The sequence below is a fragment of the Drosophila nasuta genome, chromosome 2R (genome assembly GCF_023558535.2).
Source record: "Drosophila nasuta strain 15112-1781.00 chromosome 2R, ASM2355853v1, whole genome shotgun sequence".
NCBI classification, from domain to species: Eukaryota; Metazoa; Arthropoda; class Insecta; order Diptera; family Drosophilidae; genus Drosophila; species Drosophila nasuta.
The window spans coordinates 30,026,986-30,050,258 of NC_083456.1; the positions used below are offsets into that span (position 1 = coordinate 30,026,986).

At 36.6% G+C, this 23,273-nt stretch overlaps 1 protein-coding gene across 1 annotated transcript in view; it reads left to right on the forward strand.

Annotated features, from left to right (window-relative positions):
• Positions 1-3,645: 3,645 nt before the first annotated feature.
• Positions 3,646-23,273, forward strand: part of LOC132786899 (uncharacterized) — a 69,777-nt gene continuing 50,149 nt past the window's right edge. Inside the window, 2 exon segments of the mRNA XM_060793626.1 lie at positions 3,646-3,740; positions 5,613-6,122. The gene's annotated coding sequence lies outside the window, so the exon portion shown is untranslated.

Consider the following 23,273-nt stretch of genomic DNA (forward strand, 5'->3'; position numbering starts at 1 on the left):
ATTAGTGAGGCGGCAACAAGTTGATGAGAGCAGCAGCTTAATGAGTCTACAAAATATCTGCGTTCTTTTTTTAGGAACAGGCGAATGCCTTGGCAAATGTTTTCACGTAAAGCTGCAAAACACTTGACTTCAACTTTAAAACAATTTGTCTTTAAAGCATGACGTGCAGGTAGCGAAGAATGTTGTCTTCAATGTCAGACAGCTCGAGAGCAAAAAGCTTCATCCGTAAATATAAATATAGAACTAGAGAAGATGCACGACTAATCAATGCTCTGTAGAAAACATAATTTTAATGCAAGTATTTTATAAGAGAGTTTAAAATACAACTTAATAAACTGATTTCGCTTAGTGATTCTTCCCATTGTTACAAGCCGCTTAAAAGTTCAATCATACCCCAAAAGTGTATTCTCGAGTGAATTTCTCGTACAACTGTCAGTCTGAAGGACATTGCTGCCACATCTCTTTTGCTGCTGCTTTTGCTTTTCGTATTGTTGTTGTTTTAAATCGCGTATTCTTCCCTCATCGTCACTATGCCAGTTTTATGGCTTGTACAATTGCAGCTGTTAGAGGTAGTAAATTATTGAGGCGTGCGGAACGTGCATGAATTTTCTCCCAAAAAAAAGGAAAAGCAATACGCAACACACCAAAGCAAAAAAAAATAGTTCTACAAAGCAAATTGCTCACATTCACCCCTTTTAAATGTCACAGCGTGCGCTATTACGTATACGACATGTGGTTCACTATCTTTGCCCAGCGTTGAACTTGAATGTCAACAATGCCAAACGCCAATGTCCACTATGCTGTCCATTATTATGCCTAATAATGACCAAAGTCAACTGTTTTCGGGTGCACATAAAAATTCCAGCGTGTTGATTTTAATATCTGCTTAATGGACAGTCATAAAAATGAATAAATGCACCAAGGCGCAAAACTGCGAAACGGCAAATTAAAGGGAGAAAAGTGTTGAAATCTATTCAGTGTTGATTATCGTTAAGGTCAGTTGAAGACAGCTTATGGATGTGCAAAAAGTTTCCCAATTATAAACCCGACTGCAATTGTAAGCCCGTCAAAGAGATAGACAAAGGACGAAAATTCACTCACTCACACATATACATACATGTGTACATATGTATGTTTGTCTCTGATGAGCTTACAGTTGACGTGTTTTGTTGTAGGCCCACAGCACGAGCTTGTCGAAATGAGGTATGTGCCTGGCATGCAAAAATACACTCAGATAAACGAGATAGAGACAGGATGATGGCAAAGGAAGTTGACCAAAAAACTTTGTGGAAATGGAAATGGAAGAAGCTTCTCAGGCTCAGGAAGTGTAAACATGTTAAACTCACAGGTGTTGCAAAACTTGGGCAAGTTTGTGGCCAAGTTTTGTTCCTATTTTTTTCCGGCTTTGTCTTCTTCCAATGCGAACACATTAAAAGCGCAGGCAATTTAATTAGATTCCATTGCTGGCAGCTGCTAAAACAAAGGCGGTGGTAAACAGTTTTCAATTTATTTAAGCGAAATAAATTGGCACACCTGAAAACCATAACCGACCATAACACCAAAAAACCATAAGGCAAAGGCAAAGGAGTGCCAAGCAAGCCAAATTGAATCAAAATGAAATGTAATCAAGCAGATGGCTGCGCTTTTTCCAGCATATTTATTTCCAGTCTGCTTTCTCTTAAGTTCTTTTTCGGTCAATCAATGCTGTAAAATTAAATAAAATTCTCATGCGATTCGCTTCCATTTGGTTTATTTTTGCCATGTTTTTGTTTTTTGTTTACCTATGAGTACAATAAATAAGTTACAAAGTGTGTGTGCGGCCTGTGGTTAAACTTAACCCCATTAACAACCGACCAAAAGAGAGGCAGCTCAAAGGGCTGTATAGAAATTCAGTATTCAGTTTTCAGCTTTCAGTTTTTTGGGCATGCACACAATGTGGGCGGCATTAGCCACGCCCCATTTGAAGAAGTTGTCATACATGTTTGGACAAATATTTTCTTTGACCTGTGTAAACTTTGGGGGCATTCCTAGGGCCTGTTTGTAAAAGGTCAGCCGGCCAGCCAGCTGCTAAAAGGCTTCGTGTCAAAAAGTTAAGCAATAAAATTTCCACCGAGCAAACAAAAATAAATAAAAAGTTACGCAAAATAGGGGCTTATGGGAGCACACAGCTTTCTACCGGCCCCCAAAAAAAGGGTTCCCTGTAAAAGGGCTAACATAAAATGAAAGCAGAAAGGGCAACTTAATTGTTTCAAATAAAGGCAAGCTTTTCGATGACTTTGCTGATTACTTAAAATATTTCTAGCGATTTGGGAAACATTATGTGATAAGAAAAAACAATTGCCAATATGCTGTGATTATGGAGGCGAGGAAAACTAATCTTAAACTCAGTTTGAGGCTACAGAGCTTTGCTTAAAACTATTTGCTAAGGGGCCATAAAATAGAGGTACAACTTTGAAAGCTGCTATAAATAGTAAAAGGATTTTTTTGAGTTTCGAACAAGGATAAACTTTGAATTATAAAAGCATAGGACGTGAGCTTTAAAGCTATTTTGCTCTCAGTTTGTCTTTGAACCTGCTAAAGCTTTGAAAACTTTCTAACATTTCTTATGCTTACAATCCGAATCTGTTAATGTTAAAATGCAAATTAAACATTTAACATTAAAAAAATTAATTGAGGAAAACAAAAGTGAAAGCCAAGTTAAGCTTGTTTGTCAAACATGCGGCCACCTCAAGACATATTCCATTACCAGTAATGCGCATACTAAGCCACTAAAGTAATTAAAATGTCTCATTATCAACGATTTATGGAACTTTTTAAATTAAAGTATCCTGTCAAGAGCTGTAATTAGATTTCCACACTCAAAACAAAAGCACATTCTACTCTTAGTGTTCAATTACTTATAGTATGAGTAGAGTGAATACTAAGCACACTATGTCAGGTGAAAATAATGTAATATGTAGACTGGTTTAGAGAGGCTACACTCGAGGTCTATTCATTCAGAAACTGTGCTGTTGACATTTAAAAGCTTTTGTCCTGCCCCGAGCGTTTCAATAATTTGCGGCATCCAATACAATTAGAGCGGAAATTAAAATTGACGTATTTTTAATTAAATTGTAACACTTAACGGAGAAGCAACGTGCATTATCTAAGCATATTGTATGTCCCAAGAATTCTAATTTTGTAGAGTGCTCAAATTGCACTTTAAGGAATTAAATTTCAATTAAGAATATCTGAACGAATTAAAAAATTTTCGGAATATGTAAAATTATCAACTAATCTCCAATAAATATCCATTTTCCTTCATTCTTTAGCAAAACTTAATATAAACAAATCCCATTGTTGTATCGGCCCCTTCATAATAACAATAACATGAGCCACGCCGACCGGCAACTGAGGGCAATAACAAAAATCAGCTGTTTTCCTTCCTCGCTCTCTCGAAAGCTCAGCGAAAGGTAACTTGAAAAGCTGCCGCATTCATATGGCGTATGGCAAGCGGGTCAACGCTGCGTATGCGTTACGTTTCACTTTCGTTGCGAGAGGAGCCGAGACAGCCGAGACCAAAAAACACGATTGGCGGCTGCTGTGTGACTTCGACTTCGATGTCGTTTCAGTTTCAATTTCAATTTCAGTTCCCGTGCAAGCCTCAACGCATACAGTTCTATGCCAGTCGGTCAAAAGCAGGCCAAAAGCATTTGGCGCTAGTCGTGTGCGGCATCTCTTTAACAGTGGTCGTGCTTGTGGTAGTTGTTCTTGTTGTTGTTACTATTCTATGTAGTTGTCGTTGTGGTTCGGGCGCTTCTTCTGGGACGGCCCAGATAAGTAGGCAACGAGAGTTGTGCAAGAAACGGCCCAAGACAACTTAACTCGATGTCAAGTGGCCGCAGCCACAACTTAAAGTTTCTTTGCTGCGCCTGACTGTTCGTCTCTGTGTGTGTCTGTGTGTGTGTGTGTATGTATATCTGTGTATGTGTGTGTCTGTGGTTTGGGTGTCGCTGTGTCTGCGGCTCGCGTGTGTTTGCTTGTTATTGTCTAAGTTTAAGGCTTTAACGCCAGCTCGAGCGTACGATTTTTATGAATGAATTCCACTGCTAAGCGCAAAAGCAAAAGCAACAGCAACAGCAACATCATCAACGTCAATATCAAAATCGAAGACGACGTCTGTGGCAATTGTGTGATGTGGTCTAAAAGCCAAGGCGTGCCTGGCATATCAATAGCATTGTCGTTGCCATTCTCGCCCACATAGGCATCGAAATCGGCTTCAACATTGGCATCAACAGCAGCAACATCAACATCAACATCAACATTGGCATCAGCTGGTGCTTGTGTTAATGAGCTGCCATCGCGGCAAAGAATTTCGCAGACTCTCTTGGCCAACGTTATGCAAACAATGTTTCGTATTCTATCAATGACAACCCGTCCACAGTCTTAGCCTCAATCGACAGCAAGTTAAGACTTAGAAGATCTTAATGGTTTGCCATAAACGAATGTTTATAGTACTTCGTATGTGGCACAAACAACTCAATTTATGTTCATGGCTATTGATAAATAAATATAACGAGTTAACAAAGGTCTCAGCTGCATATTTATGTTACTCATTCTAAAAAAAACACTACACGCTTCATTGAAGTATCATTAAACACATGAAGCGTGCAATTATGTTAATCACATTATGCAAATTTTTAGACAACATTCATAATGCGTGTTCGTATTGCAATTAAAGAATTAATGCGTGAATAAGTAATGTGCTTAACAGTTATTACGCCAAACAACAATTATGCAAAAGGGTCGCATAATTGTCTTTCAATTTGTGATTGTTAATGGCGTTGATAGATTGAATTTTATGTATAATATTCAATCATAGCTAAAATTGAATTTATTTACAAAACATTCCTCACTTTCTAGTAATTGAATAATGTTTTATTTGGGACAAAGACAAAGACAAAAGTTATTTAATCTAAAAGTAATTGAACTCATTCAAGTATAAATTGTTTAATTTCTTATTCTTAGAATTGAACAACTATTTATGGAATAGAACATTCTTTGTTCTACTCCAAATTCAACTGCAATTCGAAACTCCTACAAACTTGACACTGATAATATCAAGCCCTTGTGCTGTCCAACTGTAGCCACAATAGCTTCTCTCGAATTGAATGTGAAAATCCCATAACAAAAGACAACTTTTGTGTGTATGTGCGATTGATTTCAAAAGGCCGAATGCCATTGTTTTGGTAATAAATAGAGCATGAGTCTAACAGACTACGAAATGAATAACAGGTGAATGCTAGACATGAAGTCAAGAGTTGATGATGGGTTGACACAAAGCTGGCGAAAGTGTTGACAACTTAGATGAGTAGATCATATGAACAACATGAGTAGTAGAAACAACAAGAACCATGACATACCTCACTTTGCGTAGTTGTCTTCGTCAGCGTCGCCGTCGCCGTCGCCATGGCTGCCATTAAAGACGACACACGCCAGCCAACTGACGCCTGCTTACATTAAGGAATTCCGTTTCCGGCGTATCGCGTATACGCGCCGTGTTCGGTCTCGGGGTCGCGCTGCCTTAATTGCCGAAATATTTGTGCCGGCATCGACGTTTAAAATTTTTGCAGGCCTCTTTTGCAGCATTCGTCGCGAGACGTGCGGACATTTGAGTTGAAAACTGAAGCGAAACGAAATGAAACACAGAGAAAAGAAAACGAAATGAATGCGAAAAGCGTAACGTGAAAATCCTAGTACTTCGAGAGGCACGCACGTGTGTGCCTAGAATTACAAAGCACTTGACTCGCAGCGTAAGTCAAATGGTCAAAAAGGCAGGCCACATCAAGCCGTTTTAATTGCGTCTGGCTAAAAGGATTTACAGCCTCCTCCACGCACACTCTCTCAACACTCTGTGTTCGTGTGCGTTTAAGCTCTTTAGTGCATTGTGCGTGTGTTCGTGTGTGTGTTCGAGTGCGTGTCACAGACACGCTGAGTACCTGGCTCTCTTCGGCTTAGACCAGACACAAAACCTGCTGCGACAGACCTAAAAGCTGCTTACCACGGACCAAGCCCATCAATAGGCTTCAGCCACGCCCCCCGTTGAACGTCCCGTGCCGCGTGCTGTCTGCCACGTTATGCTGGTAAGTATGCTACAAAATCACAATAGCGTTTGCCATTGCGATTGCGTATACGTCACGTTGCACTCAGCGTGAAATATATGTATATGTGTGTTCAAACAATTTGTATTCATCGCTTCGTTTTAGCATCAAAGTCGCAACAAAGAAAATTGTCTGCGACTTGACAAAGAGCGAACGAAATACTCTTTAAATACTTAGTACTTAAAGGGTATGCTGGCATCATCATTATTTTTTGTTTATTTAAGGCTGAAATTTTTGAAGTGCGTTGCATATTTCATTTCAGTTATTTATCTGCACTTCTTTATCAATTTGGCTTGCGCCAATCACTCAACAGCACCTGAATTATGCAGCACATTTAAATTATGAAAAGCAAAAGCTTTGAGACTCTCTCTCTCACATGCACACACCACATAAATCACATAAATTGCAGACAGAAAAAAAAAATGAAATGAAACGTCTGACGTAACCTCGTTGATGCTGTGCTGCTGCTGTTGATGCTGCTGTTGCTTGTTAGCCAAATAGTCCCGCTTGTTATGACAATGCCGTTACGCCCACTATTGTGAGTCTGCCTCCAGAGTCTTGGAAAATCCACTTGACGTACAAAAAATAAAATGCCGAGCACAGCAAAGTGAGAGGAGACACGCGCAAAATGAAGCGACAAAGTCACACAAAAGTCGTGCTGACAAATTTTTGAACAAATAACAAATGTGCACACCATCTCAACTCAGACCTCCGCTTGACACACGCACACACACACACACTGAGACACACCAAGCCCCAAAGGAAGCGAAGATTTGACAAGAAAACAGATCAAGCGAAAGCTTCAAGTTTCGATAAACTTGAACAAAAGAAAATAGCAACAAACTACTTATATGCGAAGTGGATGAGCAGCGACAGGCATTCATGATGAACTCGTATGTGATTTGCATGTCATTTGGCACTTGGCAAAGTTTTTGAGGAATTTCAAGAATGGGCTCAGCTATTTCTAGCTGAAAATTCAGCTGATAAGATGACATTTTAATTAGCTAATGCTTGTCTATACGCCTCTTAATTAATAAAGGAGCTCTAACAAATGAGTTGTAGCTGCGAAAAAGCGAATCTTCTAGTGTTTTGCTTTATATATTGCTCAAGTTTGTGTCGAGTGTTATCACAGCGTAGAAGCTTAGCTAATAAATGAAGTAAGCAACTCTTAAAAACATTGCTTTCTCGCTATCTTTCTCAATTTCTTTGCGTTTAGAGAGCATAACTATATTTCAACTGCTCCAGCTAAACTTTTGCTGTATATATTCATCTCGGACTTTTCAACTTGTCACATGAAGCACATAAATCCACACACAAGCACGCACACAGTAGCATGTGCCTATCAGGCAGGCGACAGCGACAAACTTTGCAACTATTCTCCTCTTTTTTTTCTCTACTTATTCTTTTTGTACTCTCCACTTTAGAGCAAGGGGATTGGAGGGAAGGGACGGTCAAAAAGGCAAGCGAAACATTTGTTTTCGCTGCCGTTTACAACTTCCGGGCTGACTTTAACAGCAGGCCTCGACGGCCACTTTTTGTTTAGCCGCCCCGTAAAGTATGCAACAGCATTCACAGAGCTTTAACAAGTTTTGCGGCAAAACAGAGAATAGAGAATAGAGAATACAAAATACGAAGTACTTTCGTGTATTTTGTAGTACAACGGAATTCGCATGGGGACATTCGTACACATATGCTTGAATTTCACTTTCTATGCGCTGGCACATTAAGTCGCTCTTGTAGCTGTCAGTGTTTACGTCTCCGAGATGTGTTGTGTTTGGGGTCGGTGGGTTCTGGCTCATGGTTTGTAACCATTAGACTTGAATATGATACATCTAGTAGAGCATAAGTGTGTGGAAGACTGAAGTAAAATGTCTCCTCACTTCTATTGTGCTCAAGCTCGATGCCATTTGAATTTCTTTTGTCTGTTTGATGGAAATAAGTTCAGCATCGGTTTCAGTTTTCTCATTTGTGTGCAAGCAAACAAAACAAGAACAACAACTTGTAAATAAATAGCTTCAGTTCAACGTTAATCAAATCAGACATGCACAAACATAATGCACAGCAATATGTCATTGTTCTTCTGCTGAGTGTTGACAACCAGTTGTGTTAAATAGATTAACGACATTCTAGCAAAGGCTTAATTTAAATACTTGACGTATAACATATTTTCATACCTCTTTATTAGCATTTTTCCGTTTTCTTCTGCCCATATCAATGCATAATTTCTTGCTAAGCTGATTAGTTGAGTTTGTTTTTTAATGCTAAACCAAAACCCCAGTTTTTAACCCTTGCAACTTTACAACTCGTTACGCAAATCAAAGAGGCGCACATAAATCCCATTTCGAGTATTTCAGGGTGAATGCTTTTATATGACCTAAGCCGATTTTACGTAAAATATGCCAACATTTTTTGGTTAAATACCCCGTGGAGTTTACTTGACGTATACTTGATTTGCTTTTTCTGTTAGAAAAACAACTGTGAATAATATAAATCTGTTTAATTGAAAGTTGAGTTATTTACAACTTATTTAAATTACAAATATTTGAAGAATACTTCATCTCTGAACACCTCTTACAGGGTATTTTTATAGCCGCCCACAGAAGAATGTCTCACTTTTCTTTATTTGCTACTGTTCGGCTGCAAACTTTTTTATATTTACATTCATTATTTCTTTGGAATTTTTAACCTTTCTCGTCGTATTTGTGTTTGTTGTGGGTAAACGAATTGAAATGCGTTTATCGCATTTTTTATGATTTTGCAATTTTTTCTGCCTTTTAATGGACCCGTCATAAATTAAACGTTGATCACGATTTTTTTATGCCTCCCAGAGACGATATATTTATTTTATTTTAATGCGCACATTCACATGGACTTAATAATATTTTTATTTCGTTTGGCACTTCATTTAATAAATGTTTCGTGGGCATTTCACTATATAATTTTCGTTTAATTAATCCAAGCGCAGAAGTGACATATTTTGAGGTGCTTAATTGAAACGTAATAATTGGCAAATAAATGGTGTTTTAATAAAGAAAGCAATTGGTTAACTTATTGGTCAACAAGTGGCTTTTCGATTAATAACATCGATTTGTCAGAACATTTATTTCACACAACACAATTTAGTCCAGTGATTGGCTTCGAACGTAACAATCAATAAGTGTGAAAGGCGCAACCAAAACGCACTCATATGGAAATGCCAATTGGATACAGGGATAACAACAAATATGGGCGATCAAGTTGAAAGTGTTGCCCCAGGAAAGTGAATTGAATCAACAATTTAAAATGTCTTGCTTATCTATTTGGGAAAAGGGTCATAGGCATATATTTGCCATATAACATTTGGGATTGAATATGTGAAAGTGCAACTCACACAACTCGAATAAACTCGCTGAATATTGAGATTTATTTCACAGTCAACTTAGCACAAAAAGTGACTTATTTATGGTTAAAATTTAATATAGAAATAGACTAAAGAAGATTGCTTATATAAATTCTTAACAAAATTAAACTTTTCTTTATCCCTGAATTGAAGTAAAAGCCAACTAAAAGCATTCTCTGATATCATTTTGTACTATTTCATTAATATTTTCTGTTGTTTTTTTTTCAAATTTTATAAAGAAATAGACTGAAAAAGGTTTTTTATTAAACTATTAACAAAACTGTGTTTCCTTTTATTTCTGAATTGAAATAGCAGCAGACTAAAAGCTTTCTCTGATTTCATATTTTACTATTTTTATTTTAAATTCAAAATACAAATAGCCGTAAGAAGTTTACTTATTTAATTCTTCACAAAATTAAACTTTTCTTTATCTCTGAATTGAAGTAAAAGCATTCTCTGATATCACATTTTACTTTTTCATTAATATTTGCTGTTCTTATTTCAAATTTAAAATAAAAATCCACTGAAAGCTATTAAAATTGTGCTTCTCTTTATCTCGGAATTGAAATAGCAGCAGACTAAAAGCTTTCTCTGATTTCATATTTTACTATTTTTATTTTAAATTTTAAATACAAATAGCCGTAAGAAGTTTACTTATTTAATTCTTCACAAAATTGCGCTTTTCTTTATCTCAAAATTAAAAGAGGATCCTGACTAAAAGCATTCTCTGATTTCATATTTTACTTTTTCATTAATATTTGCTGATTTTATTTTTGGCAACTTGCAAGCAAATAATAACACAAAAGTTTTGCTGGCATCAAATTCAAGTGCAACTAATTGGATGGCCAGCAGTGTATCAGAATTCTTTGACTCACTTATGTGCGTGTGTGTGTGTGAATACCCATACACACGTACGAAAACTTCATCGCTCGCAATCTGCTTTAATGCCATATTAAGGCAACTGAATGGAATTGAATACGAAAAAGCAACACACACATCGCACACACACACACACACACAGACAAGACACAAATGTGTATGAATATGGGGGAATGCGTAAACAGTTAGCAGGATGACGCGGAGAAGGCAGGAAGCGAGAACGGAAGCACAACAAAATTTTCAAAAATAAAATTGCGCTGTAAACAGACAAAAGAAAAACATGAAGACAAACGTCAGAGCAGAGCGAAAGCAGCAGCTGACAGCGAACAAAACAAAACAGAACAAGACAACACAACACAAAATAAAATAAAATAAAACAAAGCAAAAAGAACACACAAAAAAATTACTGCGGATTTTTACTAGAGTTTTGCATGAATGAGCCAAAAAAAGAAAGCAAAGCAAAGAAAATGTTAGCAGGGGTTGAACTTGGGTCGAGGGGTTGACGGGCGTTGTGGAGGATTTTCTTTTCTTTAGCCATCTTTATGTCTTTATGCATTTGCCAGTCGCTTGTTTTGCGCTGCTCATTCGCATTTGTTTGCGTCTGTGTGTGTGCTAATTTATCTTGTCATATATGATTTAATGCAACGCCACACTCGCTTTGCACTTGGCATTTTCTCGCCTTTTTCTTCTTGTTCTGCAATTGTGTCTGGCTTCGCCATTTATGAAGTCACTAAAGGCAGCTACTTTCAATGCACTTCCTTATGGCAACAAATTATCTCAACTAAAATTTGCAACACCAGCAAACAGCAGCCACAGTATCATCATCATTTATGCATCCCTTCCCCTCTCCCCACCGCTCACTCATCCATCATCTTTTACCATCGTCGTCGTCGTCGTCGAGTGCGCGCCAGCAATTTTGTAATTTAAAGCAAATTTGTTGTGCCAAGTGATAAACGATGCAATTTGTTGTCTTTGAAATGTACTTTCCGATTGCATATTAAATTATAAATATGTAAATGCATCATTTCATTTCATATTTCAATTTTTCTATCAATTTACTCAGATTCTGATAAATCTTTCAAATTTAAATCAAGTGCTAAACATTTAATAATTCTTTATAAATTCTTCATATGAAATATTCCAATTCATACTTTTGTTTAACCAGCATTAAATATGCAAATATCACATTTCGTTTGCCCTTAGCATAAATATCAAATATTTAAGCTATAGCTAATTAAAGAGCTTAGCCAAACAAAATTGAAAATGAGCAGTAGAAATTTACATTTGTGTGTTGTAAAACAATTTATGTGGATAAATACGAATATGAATAAATATTTGATAAATGCGTCCGTCGTCTATGTGTGTTTTGTAAAATTGAAAATACACATGAATTTCACATATTATTATTGATTGCCATTTCGTACTGCGTTAATATATATATGGCAATAATTTGCCTTAATGCCGGTGGCGTATACGCAATGAATGCTCTCTCCAATTGCGAAAGCTTGACAATTGCTACTGATGAGTTGAAAGCGTACAGCAGATGGGTTTTTGGCAATGGGAAAAGTTAAATGGATTTACAGTTTAAATTGCTCATTACCGAATGGTAAAAGTTGTGTGCACGCAAATTAAAGATAATTATTGGTTTTACTGATGGACACAATTTGTTGATGCACAAGAATCGCAACAAATTAAGGCTAAAAATTCAAAAAGCAATTAAAGTTAAATACAAATTTATACAAAACAAGTATAAAAGCTACAGTCGAGTGTGCTCGACTGTGAAGTACTCGCTACCCATTTCGAATAAGCTGTAGTATTCTGTCAATATGCCTGAAACATATCTTTTGGTATATTTTTGGTATTTTTGTAGTATATTTTTAATACAGATTAAAATTAATGCCACATATTAAAATATACCGAATTAATATACCTCAAAAAATACTAAAAATATACCGAACGCTATATTTTAGGTATAATGGTATATTTTGATTAAGCTGTAGTATTCTGTCAATATGCCTAAAACAAATCTTTTGGTATATGTTTGGTATTTTCGTGGTATATTTTTAATATACATTAAAATTAATGCCATACATTAATATACCTCAAAAAATACTGAAAATATACCGAACGCTATATTTTAGGTATAATGGTATATTTTGAATAAGCTGTAGTATTCTGTCAATATGCCTGAAACATATCTTTTGGTATATGTTTGGTATTTTTGTAATATATTTTTAATATACATTAAAATTAATGCCACACATATTTAAATATACCGAATAAATATACCTCAAAAAATACTAAAAATATACCGAACGCTATATTTTAGGTATAATGGTACAGTACTACACATAAAATATCATAAGGTGAAAAATATACCAGATTATCAGCCAAAGTAACATTACATTCATTTTCTGGATGCCCAAAGTTATTATACCCTCCTCCCTATGGTTATCGGGTATAATGCTGTGCACAACAAAGAACAAACTATAATAAAATTGTGTTTTTATTAGAAATGTTTTGATTGCGAAATTTACCTGTCAACTTCAAACTTTCCAACTTTCTAAAATGTCAACACAATCAATTTGGCTATTCTTTGAAAAGTTTTTGCCAATTCTTGTGGCCGCGTAATTTCTATCAGCCAATTGATTGCTCAGGCTATTGAATAACTCAATTTCAAATTGAAACTAAATTTCACAATGCATTGATTTAATGAGCATTGATAATGAGCACAAATTGCCGCTTGCCAACATTTTTCCATCGTCGTCATCGTCTTGTCCGGCTGAGAAAGCAGCGCAGCAATTACGAACATTCAGAGAAATTAAGCCCCGGCCCAACGGCGCAAATTAATGAGCCCAAGTCAGTGGGCAGCCAACGGCAGTGATTTATGGCTGCAAAAAAGGGGTCAACACGGGTCCCGGGGAGGACATCACATCCAGGTACATACATTTCTACTGTCCACCTTGTGGCGCCTCCCGCGGTGCGAGGCTCTCTTGGTTGGTTGGTTGGTTAAGGTGCCATCGTTATGCTGCTCGTTGGTGGTCACTAATTTGCGTCACGATATTGTGGTTGAGGTTCGCTAAGACGACGCGTCAGGCATGTCATTAAACGCTACTAATTAGCCAGACTAGCCAGCCAAGTAAGACAGAATGCTCTTAAGCAAGCTGCTGAACAGCATTTTTAATTTGCAAATAAGTGTTTTTAATTAAAAATAAATGCGCAAAGTCGCAAGAAATACAATGCTAAGCAATAACTCAAACAGAAAGCGGAAGCAGCCTCCAAAAATAGAAAGAGAAATGGCAACAATTTAATTTCACGTAACTCTAAACAAAATCAAAACCAGTCCAAAATCAAGCCTAGCCTAAATCGGGACGCCATTTTCCAACAATTACGCAATAAACAAGCAGGACGAGGCTAACAAACACAAAAAAAAGCAACGAGGAGAAACGCACAATGAATGAAAACGTAAATGGCGTAACGTAGAAGAAACGGAAGGAATTGGGGGAAGTCTGTAAATATGGCAAAGCGGCAGGCAGCAGGTGGCAGGAGGCAGCTGTGCTTGCCTGCCTTTTAGTCCTTTCATACTGTGTACACATAAAGATGCCTTAAAAGGGTATTATAAGGTTGTGTAAATGCACATACTCCTATTAAACTCGTACGTTATGCCGCACAGCTGAGCTGAGCACATTTACGAGCCGATAAAGTATATATTTTGATCGCAATATAACCAAGTCCAAAGATAAGAGCTTACTTGCCAAAATGTGCCAACAACTCGTTAGCTTCTCGAATTTATTATTATTTTTATTATTATTCGCATTACTTAACTCGGGAAAACTACTCTATTATACAGGGCATATCGAAGTCAAGGACTATGTTTTAAATTCCATACGCTTGAATTGATTTTTGTGCTAACAACAAGAAAAATATGTGGTTTGCTTGCAAGATTTGTGTACGCCGGAATGACAACTGAAAGCCTTGCTTCAGATAAAGAGAGAGAGAGCAAAAAGTGAATGTTAGAAAACAAATGGGTTAAATGAGAGTTATGCAGACAGCAGGCAGACATTAAAGGATTTCCAAAGTGGAAGCTAGAAATATACATATATATGCAGATACAACAGGTTCTAGTGCTGCAATTCTAAAGATTACAGCTTTCGAGTCGAGTGACAACTGTAAGCCAAAGAAAATGGAAAACAAAAATTTGGGTCAGGATTTGCCAAAGTGGAAATGAGTGCTGGAATCATTCAAGCAAATATTGTGCTAGCAGATTATTGAAAATGTTGTGCAGCAGATTGCAAATTCCGAGATAGAGCAAAAGGGAAGAACTCATCCATCAATTTATTGCTTGCGTAGTAATGAGAGTTTTCCTCACATCTGAGCCTTTAACTTTCACTTCCTTTCAGTCTACGAGTATTTCTGTGGCTTAATTAACGCACAAAAGCTATGACTGTTTTAGCTGCGGTTTGTTAACATGGAATTAGCACAGCACAGAGAATACAACATAGTATAATGTAGGTGTATTCATGGCATTATCAAAGTCACGCATGCGAGTTCAGTGAACTCATTATAACGGTCGGTAAACCACAAAAACTCAAACACTCTAAGGACGTGGAATATTAATGGGTGACAGGTCATGATGTACGACAGAGACTAAAGCCTTCTACGAAGTATGCCCACAGCACAGCACAGAGAGAGAGCGACAGAGACGACATAGATACTAAGCCAAAGTGCCGTCAAAAAGTCATAAACTTGTCACACACTTTGTAATCTTCAGCTTGTCCTTCTCCTACTTTCCTCTTTCCCTCACTTGGCTAGCTGCCATCACGTTGCGTATGGAATTTCGCGAAAAAAACTGAAATAAAATTCAGTCAGTCTCAACACTTGAAAGTGCCGCGAAGCGACTCGCAATCTGCATCTTCAGCCATTACGTATACTTAATATATATGCCTTTGGCATATAGTAAGAGTATTTGGAGGCTGTGTATACTAAACAAGTTGGGTATGCAATTCATCAATGCGCACGCGACTCGAATTAATTTGTTCAAAAACACAAATTCAAGCGGTATTAGAATTTTCTCATTAGCAAAGCGCAACTAACAAGCCAACAACATTGACTGACTTCTCCACTTACTGGCTTTTGGCTAAAATCCCACTGACACTTCCTGCTCGGTGTGTTCGCCATGGCATTTGCTGTTAATTTGCCGTGCAAATTAAAAGTTTTGCGCACAAAAATGCTCTCTCGCTACCATCTCGCCATCTCGACTCGTGACCAAAGGGGTAAAAGGATTTCATTCCGTCTCTGTCGCCGTCGCTGTCGATTCGTGCTGCGTAATCCGTTTCAATTTGAATGTAAATGAGTTAACTATGCGACCACTTGGCTAGGTGTGAATTGTGGCAAATCGTGTGGCCAGGTGACACGTGCAACTCGCCAACTAGCGTCAGCAAATGCAAATTATTCATACAACTTCGACATTGGGATTACTCTGATTTCAACAAAATGAAAAAGCTGCGAAACCAGCGCAAATAAAAGTTAGATATAACTTGAAATTTAAGCAACGATTGCATAACACTTTAATTCGGTGTAAACTAAATTTATAACGCTTTAAAATAATTTGCACATTATTTAAAATACTGAAAACTCTTAGCAAAAATACTTTTCCTTTTCTATTCTCTTAGAATCTTAGTTTTTTTGGCATAGCAAATTTAAAAAACATGAAAATACTTCGCGTTCGTTCTTTTTAAAAACTTAAGAGTTATAGCTAAAAATACTTGTATTTTTATAGAATTAAAAATAGCAAAAAGGATTTTAAATAACGAAATTCCAAATAGCTTAAACTTAACTACAAAATTAATCAATGCTTAACAGTTTATTTTTGTGGCTAGTATTTCGTATATTACTTATTCTTTAACCATATCAAAAAACACTTTCCATTTTAAATAGCAACAAAATAGTTTTTAAGCATACACACATTCCTAATTGAAATTTTTACATTATTACAAAGTTCAACTGCCAACTTTTTTTGTGCTTAACAGTCTTTATCTCTTGGCTTCCAGAACTTCTCTACAATTTCCCACATTTAAAAAGAGTGTAAGGCAATGTGCATTAGCAACTGTTGCTGTTGCTGTTCCTGTTGTTGCTGCTAAGTTGCAATGACTTTAAAGGATTTTCGTGCTTTCGCAACTTGAGCAATTAAATTTGAAATCACTTTGGCAGTAACACGACTCTGAAATGAGCTGTGGCCTAATGCGCTTTCCTCCGCCCCAAAACAACCGATTCACACACAGTTTTCCAAAGCACACACACATGTGAGGGCTGGAAAGAGGAGAGTGTGTGTGTGTGTGTGTGCGTGTCTGGCAAACAGTTTGCATTGCATTTGACGCAGCGTTTTTTGGGCCACAAAACTTGTTCAACAAGTTTTACGCATAGTTTCACTGTATTTCAATTAGAAAACACACACAGACTTGAAAGCAGCCACAAAACATTTACGGATATGGTCAGCACTTGTTTGTCATGCAGTGCAAAATTGCACAGTTTTGCGTCTGTGAATAGTCAATGAGTGGTAAACATATCCCCAACTTAAAGTCGAGTTACAAAATTATATGTTATAGTATAAGTTTTATTCGCTTGCAAAGGCAACCTTGAGAAATGTGTTGGCTGTGTTCGTAATAATCAAAACACAACCGTAAATAATCAGAGCGTCCCACATGTCGTATACTTCATCATATAATCCGCTCTTGCCGAAAATAAAAAAGAAAAACGAAAGCAAAAATGCTATGCCAACAATATGGTGCAGAGAAAGACCCAAAATGAAATTAGTTGACAGCCAGATTGTCCCCAAAGGGGACGGAGAAATAGAGAGAGAGAGCGCACGATAGAGGAGAGAAAGAGTGGGCAGACGCTGAAGTGAAGTGCCTTAGCTGAAGCTTGGAGCTCAACTGGAAATTCAATTAACCCAATTGGTGGACTTTCAACGATGTCTACGAGAGCATGCCACCTACTCGTAGGATTTCCACACACACACACACACACATTTTCCTGCTCGACACAAAAAATATGCTGCTGCTCTTCCTTACAATAATGAAACCAAAGTGAGACCAAAGCGAAGGCACTGACGCCGCCGCCACCGCCGCAGCAAGGTCAAAGCGCATTAAAAAGGACTTAGGCTAGGCAACATCACCCAACAAGGCAGCACAGAAAAAAAAAGGGTTTCTCCTGCTGGCGTTGACCCATAGAAAGTCATGAAAACAGAGCACAACAAATGCCAAAAATGCAATAAAAAATCGCAGCATAAAAGAAACGAAAAACTCAAACCTACAAAAAAATGGACATGGACAAAAAAAACGGAAATTTGTGCGCATAATTAAATTTGCCTGTCCGAGTGAGTGTCTGTGTGTGTGTGTGTGTGTGTGTATGTGTGAGTGCGTGAAATATGCGCTGGAGCCGCAGCTCAAATGCGAGACTATTTGTAGATCTGTTTGGCAGCCATAGAAATGTAATTGAAAATGTTTATGGTCCCTCAACAACAACGAGCAGCAGCAGCCGCAGGCGGAAAAACTCGACTGGTCAAATTTATGCCCAGGCTTTCAACTACAAATTTGCCAGCATAAATTTTCAAACTCGTACTTTGCTCCACTTTTTTGTGCCAACTAAGTGCCATTGTGAGTGTGCGTGTGTGCGTACGCATTTGTGTGTGTGTAAGTGATGTGTGTGCCGAGTTAAGTTAAGTTGTCAAGCGGCCAAACTGAAGATGTTGATTTGCGAAAATATAAAGTTTTTGCAAACCAACTTCTCTATTGCATCGTTTTGTGGAAATATTTTCTGAGAATTTCTTGTTGCCCAAAATGTCAGCACATTTAACATCTTGTGACTTTCGACATGTTGAAATGTTCAAGATATAGATTTACATGCCAGCAACATGCATGTTGAAAATGTTTTTATGCAGATTTGATTATTTTTACAGTGTTATCAGTTTTGCAAGCAAGCTTTTAAAATTAAATAAATATTTTCATTACATTCACAAACAGATAACCGATTTTATGAATGCAAAAAGCAAATAACTGTCAAAAGGCAGAAGCGAGCAATTAAATTGAATAAAATAATCATGACTTGATTTTATTATTGCAAACTGAATGTTCTGATTTCTTAAATTTAAAACAAGTTCCGATTTTAAGTAAAGTTGTAAAAATTGTAGAAGTTATTTAAGAAATATTCTCGTATGACAAAAAAAAACCTACTACAATGGGGTCTTAGATGCTTAAGCTAACAACCTATGGTATATTTTGAATGTACTTCAATATCGATATAACAAATATCACTTTTGGTATAATTTAATATTATTTTGTATATTTTTAATGTAGTGCAATCTCGATATGCCAAATATAGCATGCGGTATATTTTAGTATTGTTCTGCATATTTTTGGTATATTTTTATAATATGGTTTCTCATTTGTTTTTTAATTGAACTGGGAAAGACTGTCAAAAAAATTTAATTATTAAATAATTCGCAACTAAACGTTCTGATTCCTTAAATCAAAAACATGTGCTGTTTTTAAATTAATTAAAATTGTATAACTTTTAGAGTAAAAGTAACCTTTATACATAGTTTTCAAGCCGTATTCCCAAACTTATTTGACCATCTTTCTTTGCAAAAAGGAATCGATAAAAATTGTATTCAAATCGATCTGTTTAGCAGCACAAATTGGCAGGCACTCAGTGTATGCTGTGTGAATCTTCCTTTTACTTTATTACCTTGACAAGATTTAAGTGCCAAGCAGCTCGATTCGAGTGCTCAAACGTCGCTAAGTAGGCAACATCAAGCTGCCAGCAAGAGTTATACTATAGTATGTATATACATATATATTTATATGTGAGTGAAGCATTGCAGAGTTGGCGCACAGGGAACAGGTAAGCAAGGCTTTGAGCTTAACGCAAATCAAATAAAATGCGAAAAAAAATGAGAAGTGGCAAAAGCTCGAAAATTTTTCGTATACTCGAATATGCAAATTGCTTTTAGCTCTGATTTTTGGTCCACATAAAACGCGTGCCCAGCAGCAAGCTTAATGCAGGTGTAACTGTGCTCACTTACACACATACTTACATAAGTATATATAGAAGTACTCATATATATATATACGATATCGTTGAGTGTCTGAAGCCCCATGTGCCGCCATAGGCTTTGCTGTCACTCGTAAGTTTTATGCCCGCAAGTGTTTTTCATTAAAATATTTCTCTCGTACTCTCTCATAAACATGCTCGAAATTTTATATATGTAAATTAATATATATGTATGTATGTGTGCCGCATGTATATATTCCTTTGGTTATAGAAATGATGATATTATGCGCAGATTTTCTGCTGAAATCTGCTTTACTCGAGACACTGTTCCTCTTTCCCTCTCTTTCTCTCTACTTCTCTTTCGCTTTCTCTTCTCTCTCTTTCTCTGCCCATCAACAAGGGAGGCGTATTTTATTTTTATTTTCTATATTTTTGGCTGAATTTTAATGATGAATGCCGCAGCGACAAGCACCAAAAGTTCTTAATTTAAATGTGCGTCGCTTGCTCGCTCGCTCTGTGTGTATGTGTATGTGTGCGTGTTTGTGTGTGTTTGTGGCAAAGTGTCTCTGTATGGGCAATGTTTTTGTGCGCCTAAAACATTTACATAAATTCGTGCAAATAATGTAATGTAAATTATTAAAAATAAAAAATTCCATTCATTGCGTTTTTTTTCAAAATTAAATTTACCAGCGATGCTGAAAGCAAAAGGAAATAAAGAAAAAAAAACGAGAAAAGTGAATGATAAATGCGCTATGAATGCGCTGAATGAAGCATTTTAATTAGCTTAAGCAATAAGCGAAAAAATATTTGTAAACAAAACGGCATAAAAGAACTTCTGAAGCATATGTTTCTAATCACAAAATTCTTTGTGGTATTCATTGAATTTGTGTGTATAAAAGAATTAACTTTAATTTCTGAATAGAGGAATATTTTTTCTGATTTGTAATGCGTAAATAAATAATTTATTTTTATAAAAGCATTTATCTTAAAATAAATTCAGAGGCGAATATTATTCTTAGTTTGTAATGCCTGAAGCAAATGATCGAATATCAAATAAATAGAAAATCTACTTTTCTATAATCTTCAATGAATATATGAATACAATAGACAGAAAGGAATATTTTTTATAAATAGTAATGCCTGAATAACTGTCCAATAACCTTAACTTATTTGTACTAACATCTAAATATAAATAAATTCACTAAAAAGTAGAAGCATATTGAAAAAAATAATAATAAGGCCAGAAGCAACTGCTAGAGCTTCCAACAAACTTACAAATCTGAAGTGCGCACAAAAGTATGCTATGATTTTGTGAAATGAGTATTTTAATCAGCAGATTTAACTAAAGTGCCTCTTATTTGTATGCAAAGGCAGTTTAAGCATATTTACAAGCAAAACATGCTCACTACTTGAACATTTGGTCTGGCGTGATTTAAGTCAAGGTCAAAAGAAAACTCATTAGTGTCGATTGACATTTACGGCAATCAAAAGCACAAACACATGTACACAATTCCAAGCACTTAGACTATAATAAAACCAACAACAAAAACTATAACAAAAAAAAAAAAACAACAAAATACGAAGAAAAAACAATCAACAAACTACTGAGAACAACAACAAAACTAACGACACAACTTTTTGAATACAATTACAACACTCAACGGCAAATCGGATGAACACATTGCCTGCCCTGAACAAGTAGTAAGTATGAATGTAAGTACATGTGTGGTATGTACAACACACACACACACACATACACATAAACATGCGTTCATTCTTACATACAAGTAAGAAATTTGTGGCAACGATTTCAAGTTCATGTTGTGATTTTGCCGCTTGCGACTAATTTTTGCACAAACAAAAAACGCCCACACACTCACACACACACTCACACTTTCACACATCGCCGAAGAGAGAAAGACATCAACAACACAGGACCAACAGCTGTAACGGTAATAAACAACAAGCCGTAACAATAACAACAACAACAACAACAAGAGGAACAGCAGCGAGGCCAACATTGAAATTTCTTTCTTTGCCCGACGTCGTGTGTTGCGCAAGAGATTTTTGTCGCCAAAACAAAAAATAAAACTTGTAGACGGAGAGTCAGAAGACAAAAGAACTGCAGAAACGCAAAAGACAAAAGCGCAAGTCTTGCATGTTGCGATTGTGAGTCAGAGAAACACTGAGAGAAGCCACAGTAACTGAATTGCCAGGTGTAAAAAAGGTGCACAAAATATTTTGGTTGAAAGCATTAATAAAAAAGTTTTTGCAACACAATATATTAAAGAAACTTTAGTGCGAATTACCGGTAAAATATACCTAAAATACTAAAATATACCAAAGGCTGTATTTGGTATATTGATGTAGTAATACATTCAGAACCATTCGCCATACTTCAATGAATGCGATTGAAAAAATGTAAAAAAAAAAAACATTTCATTTACACAATAAATAAATAAACACCACAAAAAATACACAATTCAACTTGCTTAAATTCTCGGAAAATTCTTTAAATTAAAACGAATATCAATCATGTTTATATTAATTTCAAAAAACAATACAATTCGCATTGTAGTTGCATAAATTTACTTTGCATATTACTCTAAAAAATAAACAAATAATCAAATCGAGTTGATTTATTTAAATTTTACATAAATTTGAATTCTATTTCTGCAAATGAAATCCAAATTTATTCAGTTTTAGAAGCATACCATATCCAATTAGAATACCTATCAGAGGCTTTTTAATTATTACAACATTCTGTTGCCCAATCGAAAAACTTGATTATTCATACACACACACACACAGTTCTCTGCTCAAGTTGTTAAAATTGACTTTAAGAGCAATAAAAGCAACCTTCGTTCATATATTTTGCCGTATTGCACGAACAACTTTCATTATCTTTTCGCGAAGGAAAACCAATCAAGCTAAAATTTCCAGCTAAAGGAAAATCTTTACCCCTCAACCCATAAACTAAAACCACAATCAACAGCGGAATGCCTGAAGCGACAGTTTGGTTAGCCACACTCGACGCACAAATTCGAAACTTTCTTCCTACAATTTAAATTGAAATTAATGAACGAGGGGAAGGGGGAAGGCGAAGGCGAAGACAGAGAACATTGTGAATGGGTTACTGCGAGTGGGGTAGAAGTAAAAGCCTCACTGCTTCACTATTCAACCTCAACCTTAACCTTAACCCAATCCGCATTTGAAAGACTTTCGGCATATAAAAGGAACCCAAAATAAAAGCTTTCGCTGCGTTAGTTCATGTGAAAATGTTGATAAACGCAGCAAATGCGGTACTTAGTCAAATATTTATTCTAAGAAAATGGAAAAACGTGCTCGCAAGGATCTCTCGGCAACGCCCCCAGACGTCAGCTTCAGCTTCAGCTCCAACGCCTTAAGTCAAAGTCAAAGACGAAGCTGCTGCTGCTGATGCTGCGTTGTCGTGATATGTTTCTAGTTGAGCTCAATTAGTGTCCCAGCCTTGAGGCTGGCTTACCCCCCCGAAAAACGCACATGTCTCTCCCTCTTTTTGCTGCTCCGCCCAATCTAGCACGTAACAATTTATGCAAGAGCTACCCCAACCGAAAAAAGAGGAGAAATATGGAAGCAAAAGAAAACTCCAATCATTTGTCAACGTAACCAGAGCAACCATGTAATTGAGTTATTACACCCACAGTCAACGCCTTGCGACGACGACGCGTGCTATTTCCATAGCGAAGCCAACACATAAAATAGGCAAGAGGAAACTTTTGGAGGAGATGGGAGCAACGACTAGTGAATACGCTACTTCAGGCAAAAGAAAGTATAAATTTGCT